General features: G+C 37.0%; 1 protein-coding gene across 5 annotated transcripts in view; it reads right to left on the bottom strand.

Moving 5' to 3' along the window:
- pex5la (peroxisomal biogenesis factor 5-like a) overlaps positions 1-14,326 on the bottom strand; it is a 121,501-nt gene that overhangs the window by 80,545 nt on the left and 26,630 nt on the right. Inside the window, exon 2 of one of the 5 annotated variants that reach the window (XM_055212922.2) lies at positions 1,450-1,485. The exons of the other annotated variants lie outside the window; for them this stretch is intronic. The gene's annotated coding sequence lies outside the window, so the exon portion shown is untranslated. The remainder of the gene's footprint in view (positions 1-1,449; positions 1,486-14,326) is intronic. 5 annotated transcript variants of the gene reach the window in all.

Below are 14,326 nucleotides of genomic sequence, written 5' to 3'. Positions count from 1 at the left end.
TTTGATGTGTGGATGAAGACGTAAGACTACTTTTTCTAATTACTCTTTTTGATAGCCACAGAGCGGCTTCATGTGCTAGCTTATCAAAAAATGAATTGCGCAGCATCAAAAATATTACATGAAGGAATAATTATAATGACACAAACACATTTGCCAGCCTTGAATGATAAACAACTTGCAGAGAAGAACCAATCTATTTATGTGAAATAATTGGTTCATGCCTCAGCATGCAAAAACTGTGCATTGATGATGGCACGGTAAGAGAGATAGTGGGAAAGAAAGAGAGCAAAAGAGAGAGAGAGGTAGAGATGCATGTTTGTTTGTGTTATATGAAACCATGATAACATTAAATTCAATAACAGTGCAAAATTCCATATAGGAGACATTACTCACAAAGCTATGGGTTTACTGTATACATTACAGAAATCTTGAAACTGATGCCATGAAGAAATACCCTAACAGCAGCACTTTCCCTGTCTAAATGTATTGATGTAAGTCAGATGTACCGCTGGGTGACCTTATCATCTCCCTATAAAATGTTGTTGACTGTTTAATGAGAATATAATGACTGGGCTGAGAGCTGTAATGAACCTGTACCCTATATGTAGGTGACCAATTTCTGGTGATCAAAACAATACAGAATGTATCCTGTACAATCTGTTGTTTCTAGTTCCTTTGTTCTGTAGCAGCAAAGCCCATTAACATCATTATTTAACCAATCCAAGTCTTAAGGTCTCCAAATAATGTGTGTCCTAACTTTCTCCTGCGTTTTGGAATGGTAGATTCTGTCCGGCTTGCGTCACTAGGATCATCTTATGATAAATCGTCCCTTGTCTCTAGAGAAGAGGCAAATCTGCCCCCATATGAGTAAACCTGAGGTCAGAAAGTTACATAACTACATCCCAGGAGACCAATTCTTTTCCTGAATCTCAGAGGTGTGAAACTAGAGGAGTGTTAGGAGTGTCAATGTTGTTTTTTATGAGGATGTGAATGAAGCCTAAGCTCTCATAGGCTTTTGGACATCATCTGTTGTTCTATACCGTGTAAATCTCCAGAATCTCCTGACAATCCTAACAATTCTCACCCTAAACCCAGGATATGAACTGAAGTGACATGAATTATTGTTTCCCTTTAAATTTATGCAATGAAGTGACAAATTTTATCTAATTTCTCATATCAAGAAATTTTTCAAATTACACTGTAGTACATTTTTGTCAATAATTGTTTTGTCAATGAAAATAAATTGGAATAATTGTGATTTAGACTATGTCTGAAAACACTTCCCTCTGAAATATTTGGGGACGCCCACATTTAAAAACGCAAGATTTATAAATAAAATAATTTCATTTAGGATTTATGAGAAACTTGCGATGAAAGGATGGCAATTTCATAACATAGACATGACTGTTTAATGAGCCCTTAAGTGAAAGGTCAGTATCAGTGTCTTACCTTTAATTATTAAAAACAGGAGCGTGTGCACATTGTCTGTAGGAACACAAAGAGAAAAGCATTCAAGCTGCTGGTAATATAGTGCCAGGATTTCACGCTATTAGCTGGGACTGCATTGCTGCTGTCATGTCACTGAACGATTAAATTACTGGGGTAGGATTCTCTTGTTAGAAATAGGGTTTTACCATGTAATCCTTTCTTACTGTAGAAAAAACTCTGTCAAATCCACTCAACACTAGAACAGAAGCGGTGCTATGCAATAATCGCTCGCATAATAGCCTACAGTGTAAGGTGTTATGGGTGGTTTCCCCACTGGTCTTCAGCGTGATGCTATGGGGTTGCTAGGACATTGTGGATGGTTGCCAGGTGAATGCTAAGTCAAAATATAAGCAAAGTTAAAATATATTATTGGCCCCAAGTCTAAAATTTATGCGTATCTACAATATGCTTACATCTTCTATGATTTTTAAATGTTTATATTTAAGCAATATCGCTCGAGTAGGAGTGTGATATAGCTCTATATCATCACGGCTGTGATTAGGCCAGAGGCCTACGGCCTCGTGCCTCTGGCCTAATCACAGCCGTGATGATATAGAGCTATATCGCACGACTCCGATATACAACAGTTTGACGGCACACGTTTGAAAAACGAAAACTAGAAAACAACAACGGAGTTATTTTAAAAGCCTCTTTGTTTGAGACCTACTTCTTCCGCCACGGATTTGAGGGCGGCCAGAATGACAGGTAAAACTTTCGGCTGCTTTGAAGCTCATAACAACTCAATGGACGGAAAAGCCGTTACTTTATATTACCGTTTCTTGGTCACAAAGTGTAGTTTTAAGATTAGTTCAGTCGAGAATGTATATGTATTATATTTAAATCTGCAGTCGATTAGTAAAGATAGCGCCTGTTTGAACGTTTGCTTAGTGAGATTCGGTACGAATGAGAACCAAAGCATGAGCGGACGTCAGTGTTCACTTGCCCCGCTGACCACCGCCCTCTCTGGGCTACATCTCTGACAGAGATACCCTGGCTCTCATGTTGGCCTTGTTTGTTTATGATCATCAAAATGAGATCAAATCAGCAGTATTTGGTGTCATGATCAAACTATTATTTGTTTTTTATTTCATATTTAGTGTCTTTTGTGTTGTTATTGTTTTGGCGTGAGGTTAAAGTTAATAAAACTACTTGTATAACGTTACTATTGCTTTCTCATTTATTCTTAACATGATACGAGCACTCGATTATTATTATTAAACTTTGTTCTTGTCAGTAGTATGTGAAAGTTTTTTTGTAATTGTCGGAGGGATGTTTTTGCATGCTGCTTGTGGGTATGCCAGTGGCGATGTCTCGTGACATGTTTTGATAGTCACGTCACGATAAAGTAAATGATCAATGTCCACATTTAAAAGCTGCGGGGCTTACCTGCAGTTCCACGGTGTTTTCGCGTTCTGATAAGAAATATAGCTCCAGAAAAAAAACAAGTGTTTATATTCCTCTTTCCAAGTGTTAATCGTCCACACGATGTGACAAGACATTTCTCCCATTAACTTTAACGTAACATCCAAAAGCGCTGATCTTTGACGGAATAATAACTTCCGATTGGGGATTCACAGACTGATTTATGAGCTAGTAAACTAATGAGATACACGGAGAGTGATTCACACAGCGCGTCTGTGTTTTTCCATTCAGAGATGAGCCTGCTTAGGACCTCCATTCACTAGGTGGCGGAATGATACGAAAGCTGAAGCGGTTACAGTGCCGATATCAGCACAATATCACATAGCTCTTAGCCAATCAGATTCGAGAACCAGAAAGAACTGTTGTATAAATATATATATATATATATATATATATATATATATATATATATATATATATAAAACTTTACTTGAAGGGGTGTTCATAAGAATGTCATGACACCTTCATAACAATGACACGACATGTGTCATGAACATGAAGGAGACTTTATGCACGTATCTGACAACCGTCATTAAGTGTCATTCGTTCAATTGTGTCATTTTTAATGCAAAGAGGACATTGTTTGGGATGTCTTTATTATGACAACTTGACATAAACCAATACATCATAACTTGTCTTATTACACGGCTCTCTGGAATGCTTGATTCTGATTGGTCAGTTGAGACATTTGCAGGTTCGTTCTTTTCAAATAATAACCGCTCCAAAGTAATAACGCATAGCCGGACTACTTGTATGTCTAAAATCCCTCCGCGCCAACAAAGATTACTGTTTGGCGCCATCTTGTGACAAACACTGGACAACCACAATTAAGAATGGAACATTTTGACATTAATTTTACACTGTCGGGGCTTATTTCCCAATAACTACCGGCTGCCTCTACATTATCCCTTACATAACAACTTGACATTACCAAGATAACATAACTGACCACTTTTTACCAGTGATACAAATTGAATTTGTCATTAAAATGTCATTAAGTGATAATACTCTGTCAAATAGTTTTATAACAGCGTCATGAATATTCTTCAGTTAATAATGTTTTTTAAGGTTCCTCCAGATGTTAGAGAAATAAAATCAATCATCCAATAATAATAATAATAATAATAATAATAATAATAATAATAATAATGATTAAAATTGACAAAATTATATTTTATTGCATTTGGAGACTGATTCACCTAAAATTAAATGATAACAGTACAATAATGGGTTAAGCCATGCAGCGTTGGGTCCATATCGCTGAAAAAACAGTTTATTATATTAAATTAATTAAATGTTTTGTTCGTTTTTTCTTCTATGTCAGAAAATTTCAGAACCCTCTGTGTGAGGAAAACAAGTTCTGTTAGTTGTCAGTTTTTTTATGTATTGTGCACATACTGTACATAAAAGTTAAGTATAATATTTTGATTTGTCTGTTGCATTTTGTTAAGGTATTTAAAATTATTTGATATAGTATTAATGACTTTTAAATGACATTAATTAATGACATTTAAATGACAGTTTAATGTAATGTTAACCCATTAAGCTAGGTAGTTTCTTAAGTTTGATAATTATTCTGCTATGTCATGTTTATGACAGATTTATGACAAGTTATGATGTATTGGTTAATGTCAAGTTGTCATAACAAAGACATTTCAAACAATGTCATCTTTGCGTTAACACAAATACATAATTGAACAAATGACACTTAGGGCCCTATTTTAATGATCTAAGCGTATTGTCTAAAGTGCATGGTCTAACTGGGCGTGTCCAATGCCACCTTTGCCCAGCGCACAGTCGAAAAGGGTTGTTCCTATTTTCGTAATGAGTAATGGGTGTGTTTTGGGCATAACGTGCAATAAACCAATGAGAGTCTTATCTCTCATCCCCTTTAAAAGACAGTTGTGCTGGCGCTATGTCTAATCCCTATTTAGATGACGGACTTTGTAAACTGAAAAACTAAGCAGAGGAAGAAGACCCCCAGTTTAAGAATAATGTTAAATAATTGGGTTGTTTTAATTTTTATTGAAAATAAAATTTTAGGGATTAAAACCTTTAAAAGCCGTTTTCTTTCAGTCATCTGAGTAAAAATACTGTAGCACACTTTTAATTGCTGTAAATGTATTAATATCCTACATAATCATTATAATCTTATAAAATAATTAGCAAATATGCAAGGAAAGGTGTGTACTCTAAAAATACAAACAAGAGATAAAAAATTTACAAACGTGCGGAGAGCCGAAGCGTTTCAGCACTCGGACAGCGGCATGGTTTAAACAAAAAACTTTACTAAAAATGTTTCTCATCTCACCATTTCCACAGGTACCTCGCGCCAAAAATGCGCCTGAACACACCTTGTTTTCAGACCGGAACGCCATTGGGCGCAAATTTGGACTGGAAAATTTAAATGCATTTGCTATTTAAACAACGTGGGGCTAAACGTGAAAATTATCATTGCACAGGGTTGAATCTAGCAAAAGACTTGCGTTGCGCATTGCACTGCATTGTGCCAGGTGTATGATAGAGCCCTTAATGACAGTTGTCATAAATGTGCATACATTCTCCTTCATGTTCATGACACATGTCATGATTATAAAGGTGTCTTATGAACACCCCTTTAAGTAAAGTGTTACCTTTTTTTAAGCTTAGCACTAAAGCTTAAATGTATTTAGTGACATGGCTTTTAACTTTTATGATGCGCAAACAGTTTTAATGGCAAAAGGAAAATGTGCTATTAAGATGTTATGTTTCAAGGTTGGTGCCGTCTGTGCTTTTCTGCTAATATCTCCTGTTTTCCTTCCCTGGAAACTCTCTATCTAGAATCACTTTGTTAAAGACAAGACACGCAGAGCTGATACACTTCATCACATTTCTTTACTGAAAAAGCATGAAATGTGCTTTGTATTCATAAAACCACTTTTCAACGTGCAACGCTTTCATTTAGCTTTTATAGAGAATGGTGCTAGCGATGCCAAAGGGTTTAATTCCCAGAGAATGCATGCATTAACAGTGTATAGCCTGAATGGACCACACATCACTTTGGATGAAAGCATCTGACAAATGCACTAATGTAAAAATGTCCAGTTATAGATTAGTTGAAGGCGCTCAAGTATCAATTTAAGCTCAAAGGGAAATTGGATGTGAATTGCAGGTCTGACAATGTACTTTATAAGAATGCATCCCTGAGCAATGTGATGCAAGCATTGCCTTTGCCTCTATTTCATTCACAAATCTTATCTTAGTTTGACATACTGAGTCAGTCTGTATCTATTTTTTGCTTCTGTGCTCTTTAAGAAAAAGCAAGACTATGCCACTCTGGGGTGGCACCAAATTATCTACCGATTATCTACCGTAGTTTCTCTTAAAAATCAATGAATCATTCCAATTCTGATCTTGATTTTCATCACTACAATAAGAAACCTGATGGATTTTTCTCATGAGAAAACCACTAGAGCTTTCATTTTAATTTGTCGCTTTAATTCCTACAGTAGCATACTGAACCTGGCTGTTGTGTTTACCAGGTCTCATTACAAAATGTACCCCCAATGTCATGACATCAGCGTCCTCCATTTTACAACAAAGAGTCACTGGGCCCTGCCATCCCATGGTTAACAGTGTTAACGTCAGCACAGTGCCAGGCACTTCTGCGCTCTCATTGGCTGTGAGACAGAAAAAACATCGTGCCATTAAACCACAATCTCGTCTCTGGGGACCGGCAGCCAAGCAGGTGTGCTGTTGAAAATAATTCACCAGAGGGGCATGGCATTATTCTTTCAAATTCTGGGGAGGGAGGGGTTGGGGACGTTGAATCCACTCGCACATTAGCAAGACGGATGAGCAAAGCCTTTTTGCTTGCTTACAGTCTATGACTTTCACAGATGGCCAATGTATTTATGGGGTCTTCCTGAATTAAACAAAGGCAGAATATAGTGAAAGAGTGCTCCGTCACCAGTAAAGTTGCAAAGCTACACACGGTCAAACTTTCTGGGCATGATTGCACTTAATATGAGCCTTATTATCACAAAATTCTTACTGAGAAGTATTGTGGCTGTATTCTGAATAGAAACAAAGCCTTGTAATATACATTAGGCATGTTTCTCTATCCGGCTATGGTTACCAATCCACAATATGACCCCATGAACTATACCAGTAACAAAGTAGGTGTTTCTTTTTCTAAAAGTGTCATTTCAGTGCTATAGTTACAGTATGTTGTTTAGCCAATAATGTCATTGGTATTATTATTATTAGTTGGAAACAGATATACTAAACAGCTACAAAAAGTAATTTTACTACAGTAACGATAGTTTTTGGTTTTAACTGTACTAAAATTATAGTTTTAATTTTTATAAGGGACATCATGGGTTAAATCCCCAGGGAACACACCTGCTGATTAAATGTATACCTTATAATGGATTGTGAATCAGTTTGGATAAAAGCATCTACCAAATGCAAAAAGTAAAAAACTGTTTATGATATTTCCCAAAGTCAGGGTATTTAGTGCACATTCAAATAGTTATGTAAGTCATAGCCTGAAACATGACCGCACTCAAACATGGCTCTTTATAACATATTGAATACACCTGTGCAAAAGGGGGTCATGAGCTTAACACCTGCCGCTTTGAAATATGAAACACCGGAAAAAAGCATCTAAACCACAGAGGACAGAGAGGGACACTAATATTGTCGGGTTATTTATGTTAATGAAGGTTTTAATGAAGGTTAAAGCACCATCTTTGACTAACTCTATGTTAAGCACTGTACAACACCAAGATAAAAAACATAAATTCAAGCATTACAATGCACCAACAGTGTGCGACACAAACCCGAGAGCAGGTATAGCCCTGAGCATTAGAGACACCTGCTAAAGCATCATACTGTAGATCTAGGACATCACCCGGAGGAAGGCTCGTGTGAGGATGAATTGGCTTTTTTGGTTTTTCCAAGTCAAGATAGATTTGTGCAACCAATGGACTGAAAAAGTTCAGAAAAAAGACCAACAGCACCCAGACCGGCTTACAGTATCTTATTCATCTTAATCAAATTTGACTCGGTGGGAGGGTTTTGCTAAATTTGGACATTTGGACAAAACATATTTTAAAGGTGATTTTTACATTTATGTATTTCCAGTCATATAAAAGCATACACTTTTAAAAACGCTGGGTTGAGTCAAGTCATTTTCTAGATTAATGTAGGGTTTGTCCATATTCCCAACCATGGGTTAAAACAACCCAATATCTTTTAGACTGTACAGAAATCTGATGTAAATTTGCATGTGCACGTAAAACATATATACAATTTAAAAGTTAATGCCTGGAACTAATACATTAAGGAGCAGTTTCGTGGACAAGGCTTATACTAGTCCCGGACTAAAATGCATGTTTGAGCTGTACTTTGTACTTTATAAAATGTCATTAAACTAGGACCACTCTGGCACCATTTCAGGGCCCCCCACGGGCCACAGTCCCCAGTTTGAGAAGCACTGGTATAAGTCATCTATTTAAAAAATATATATTTTTGTCCTCAAAAGTAATTTAAGCATTTAAAGGATTAGTCCATTTTCTTAAAAAAAAATCCAGATCATTTACTCACCACCATGTCATCCAAAATATTGATGTCTTTCTTTGTTCAGTCGAGAAGAAATTATGTTTTTTGAGGAAACATTCCAGGATTTTTCTCACTTTAATGGACTTTAATGGACCCCAACACTTAACACTTAACTCAACACTTAACGTTTTTCAAAGGACTCTAAACGATCACAAACGAGGCATAAGGGTCTTATCTAGCAAAACGATTTTCATTTTTGACAAAAAAAGCACTTTTAAACCACAACTTCTTGTCTATCTCCGGTCCTGTTACGCGCCAGCATGACCTCACGTAATTGCGTAATGCCGTGGAGAGGTCACGTGTTACATATATGAAACACATTTGCGGACCATTTTAAACAATAAACTGACACAAAAACATTAATTAGTATCTTTCGACATACAACAACGTCGGAACGGTCCTCTTTCTCCACACTTGTAAACATATACGTCCTCAGTGACCTCTTGATGTGATGATGTATTGCGTGAGGTCACGCTGGTGCATCACAGGACCGGAGATAGAAGAGAAGTTGTGGTTTAAAAGTGCATATTTTTTATTTTTCTTGTCAAAATGACAACCGTTTCGCTAGATAAGACCCTTATGCCTCGTTTAGAGTCCTTTGAAACTCCGTTGAAAAAAACTGTTAAGTGTTGAGTAAAGTGTTAAGTGTTGGTGTACATTAAAGTCCATTAAAATGAGAAAAATCTTGGAATGTTTTCCTCAAAAAACATAATTTTTTCTCGACTGAACAAAGACAGACATCAACATTTTGGATGACATGGTGGTGAGTAAATTATCTGGATTTTTTTAAGAAAATGGACTAATCCTTTAACCATACACCTTCAGAATAAAAGATTTTTAAGATGATAGTTAACATTTCAGTCAAGTGTTTAAAAACTTTTGTTTGTAGTGTAGTGTATGTGTTTTGTCTGAAATTAGAATGGTCACATCTTATATGGCATTTTCAATAAAGGTTAAAAAGTTTATATACGTGGGTGCTCAGTTTTTTTCCGTTTATTTGGCCAAAATCTCATTTTATAAATGATGAAGTAGCCTACTATATTGGACAGTATTGGATAAATGACTAGTCAACAAAAGCTAGACTAAGACAGCTATCTCCTCTCCTCACAAACATAAAGCAGTGGCTTATAAAAATGATGAAACATGGAGATACAAGGTTTCATTATACCTAAATAAGCAACACATTCACCTGGCTCTATAATACACAATAATAAACCATCTGCACTGTAGATACGTCTCACAGACCACTTTTAGCTCTGACAATTTAAATGGTCTCTCTGAGTTATTTTTATGTTGCTGTCGGTTGCATTTTTTTTTTTGACCCAAGCTCTGGAAATTTTTAACCTTGCCTTACTGTGAGTAGATTAACAAAAATTGTAACAACAGTATCAGTAGAGGACTGTAGGAGAAAATGGAAATACATTATTGATAAACAAGCAGGATATATTGAGTGTGTACTCTATCGGCAGAAAAAGTTTAATGAAGAATAAAATCCAGTGTGGCAGAGTTGGCAGTAACACAAGAAAGGATACACAGTGGTACTAACAGCATCCACTGCAAGCCAACAAACTGTAATAGATGACTACTAAAAATCCCCCTGTGTATACAAAACAGATGTGCATTGTCTGTTTTTTAAACGAATCGTTTTTCTCTTTTATTATACTCAATATTGATTGTATTCTTCTGTTCCATTCAATTTTTGTCCAAGCAAATGTTATTCTCTAAAATAACAAAAAAAACCAAACCTGCCACCGGTTGGCAGGAAGCCCAACACAATCTCATGGCAATACTTTCTCTGTTTCACAAGGTGGCTAATTTATATAAATTCACACAATGTTATGATTTTGTACCTATTTGGGGTTGGGCCCGGCTTCTTGTAAAATTGTACGCTTTTGCATCATACTAATTCACCTTGGCAAGAATAAATTTGTTGTTACCAGTTTAGGTTCCAAGAACAGTATCTAAATTAACTCTGTTATTTGCCTCACTACCCAACAATACCCACTTGTCACTTTCCTGCCATTGCCAACTGGTACTGCATATAAATAGGTCTTATTTGAGCAAGGAAATAACAGTTTCCATTGACTTTAAAAATGATAAATTACACTTCACATTGTGACATAGCCACGTGACACTATAAAACATCTCATGTTTCAGCAAACCTGTAATTGTATGTAAAGTGCTGGGTGCGCAATGGCAACTGACTCACCGACTGTGTGTAATGTGTGTGTAATCTGTTTTAAGTGACAAAAGCTGCTGTTTCAGCTGCCGTTTTGTCTTAATTCACAATCTTCGCTATCTTGGTTGCAAATAAGGAAGTAAAATAAATGAAAATATAATTGAAAGTACAGAAATTAAGCTTATAAAATACGGCAAACAAATATTATGAAATGAGATTGTACAGTATGTGATCCACTCATTTTTCTAAAGAAACACTGTCCCACAGGGACACCAGCTGATACTGTAAATATTTGAGATTGTTGTATTCCCATTGAGATTTTAAAGCACGGATGGTAATTTAGAGAGATCAATCACACAGCATTTATGCTAATGTGATAAGAAGTAATGTGATAAGAAAATGATAAGAAGAATGCATATGAGGTGAAGATGGCATCATCTAGTTCATGTATAAATGTGTATTTGGGGTTACCCACATGGAAAGAACCTATATGTGGATATATGTGCATATGTGAAACCTATATGCAGCTTATATGCACATATATGCTGCATATATACTGCATATATGCACATATATAAAAATATATGTGCGCATATATGAAACATATATGCAGCTAATATGCACATATATGCAGCTAATATGCACATATATGCAGCACATATACAGCATATATGCACATATATATGCACATATATGAAACCTATATGCAGCTAATATGCACATATATGCTGCACATATACAGCATATATGCCCATATATGATAATATATATGCTGCATATATGCAAAATTGAGGTGCATATATGTGCATATACAGGCCATATAGATTCGTTTTAAGAGTGTATGGCAATTACAGGGAGAAAAGTTATGATGTCTGCACGTTTAAAACATTTACAAGGTCTGTCTAGGACATGAATAACAAAATGGTTTACAATTTAACAGTTGACTAATGATCGGAAGGTTGGGTGTTCGAATCCCAACAGTGGCGGGTGGGATTGCATTTTGTTTTGTTATCGGAAGGTTGGAGGTTTGAATCCTGGCTCCTGCAGGTGCATACTGTCATTGGTTGGACCTTTATTTATGTTTAATTTATTAGCAGCTACAGATTTTAATAATTTTACCAATATATAGGTTAACATATATGTGCATATATGCACATATATGTACATATATGTACATATAATATAGGAAAACGGCCAATTTTATATATGTCACATATATGTAAAACCTATATCAAAACCTATATTGAAACATATATGTTTATATATGTTTTTTCCATGTGGGATACATGCACCAATAAGCAACTGTCATTGAGATGAATGTGAACAAACAGCTCTCTATAGGTTTTTTACTCCTTCATGTGTCAAGCCAATGTAAGTGGATGGACTGAACACAGAGCTAACAACTTAACCCTTTAGATATTACCAGTCTCAGTCATGTTCAAATGGAAATTAACTTACTGCCAAATGACTTGAAACACAAAACTGTCAGTAACAAGTTGGTTTTTGGTCACACCTCAGCTTATAAGAAATTAAATGTGCTCCTCTGCCATTATGGCACTTAATATAAAGACATATGATTTATGAAAGATATAAGGTGACTATAGCCATACAGCAGCTTGTAGTAACAAGACACTTGTTTCCTTATTATTGTGGTTATATTGCAGCAATCTGTCTCCTCAGATCCATCTCAATTACAGTATAGACTTAATATAATTTGATTTATGGCTTTAATTTTAATAATGTCCAGTGGCGGCCGGTGACTTTTTTCAATGGCGGAGGATGGGAAGCTTGTCAAAACATGTATTTAGCCCTTCATGTGTGTGGCTCGTCATGTCATGACGCACCAAACATATTTTGACACGACACATGATGCACAAGGTTCGCATGACCCACTGAACACATATTCTGACACGACGCATGATGCACATAGGTTCACACTAGAGGCTGACATTTTTCGGGAATCCCGTGGGATCGGAAACAAAATCACTATTAATCATGGGATTGGGACGGGACAGGAAAAAATGTTATTACGGGAATCGTAATAAAACTATGATACCTATATTCTGTCTTTTACACCGAACACATACATTGACACAACGCATGATTCACAAAGGTTCACATGACACGACGCATGCACATAGGTTCACATGACGCACCGAAACACATATTTTGACACGACGCATGATGCACATAGGGTCACACGACACACCGAACACATATTTTGACACGACGCATGATGCACGTAAGTTCACATGATGCACCGAAACACATATTTTGACACCACGCATGATGCACATAGGGTCACACGACGCACCGAACACATATTTTGACACGACGCAGGATGCACACAGGTTCACATGACTCACCAAACACAAATTTTGAATTGACGGCTGATGCACGTAAGTTCACATGACGCACGGAACACATATTTTGACACAACACTTGATGCACGTAGGTTCACATGACGCACTGAACACATATTTTGACACGACGCATGATGCACGTAAGTTCACATGACGCACCGAACACATATTTTGACACAACACATGATGGACGTAGGTTCACATGACGCACTGAACACATATTTTGACACGACGCATGACCAACATAGGTTAACACGACACACCGAACACATATTTTGACACGACGCATGATGCACGTAGGTTCACACGAGGCACCGAACACATCTTTTGACACGACGCATGATGCACGTAGGTTCACATGACGCACTGAACACATATGATGCACCAAACACATATGACGCACCAAACACATATTTTGACAAGAAGCATGATCCACGTAGGTTCACGTCACACACCGGACACATATTTCGACACGACGCATGATGCACATATTTTGACATGACGCACATATGTTCACATGATGCACCGAACATGTATTTTGACACGACACATGATGCACCGAACACATATTTTGACACGACGCATGATACACGTATGTTCACAAAACGCATTAAACACATATTTTGACACAACGCATGTTGCATGTAGGTTCACACGACGCACCGAACACATATTTTGACATGACGCATGATGCACAAAGGTTCACACGACGCACCGAACACATATTTTGACACAACGCATGATGCACATATGTTCACATGACGCACCAAACACGAATTTTGACACAACGCATGATGCACATAGGTTCAAATGACGCACTGAACACATATTTTGACACAACCTATGACGCACATAGGTTCGCATGACGCACCGAACACATATTTTGACACAACACATGATGCACAAGGTTCGCATGATGCACAAGGTTCGCATGACACACCGAACACATAAATTGACACAACGCATGATTCACATAGGTTCACATGACACGACCCATGCACATAGGTTCACAATACACGACCCATGCACATAGGTTCACATGACGCACCGAAACACATATTTTGACACCACGCATGATGCACACAGGGTCACATTACTCACCAAACACAAATTTTGAATTGACGCCTGATGCACGTAAGTTCACATGACGCACCCAACACATATTTTGACACAACACATGATGCATGTAGGTTCACACGACACACCGAACACATATTTTGACACGACGCATGATGCACGTAAGTTCACATGACGCACCGAACACATATTT

This window comes from Misgurnus anguillicaudatus, chromosome 8, assembly GCF_027580225.2.
Source record: "Misgurnus anguillicaudatus chromosome 8, ASM2758022v2, whole genome shotgun sequence".
Classification (NCBI taxonomy): domain Eukaryota; kingdom Metazoa; phylum Chordata; class Actinopteri; order Cypriniformes; family Cobitidae; genus Misgurnus; species Misgurnus anguillicaudatus.
The sequence above is the reverse complement of the archived record's forward strand: the minus strand, read 5'-3'. Positions and strand labels throughout refer to the sequence as shown.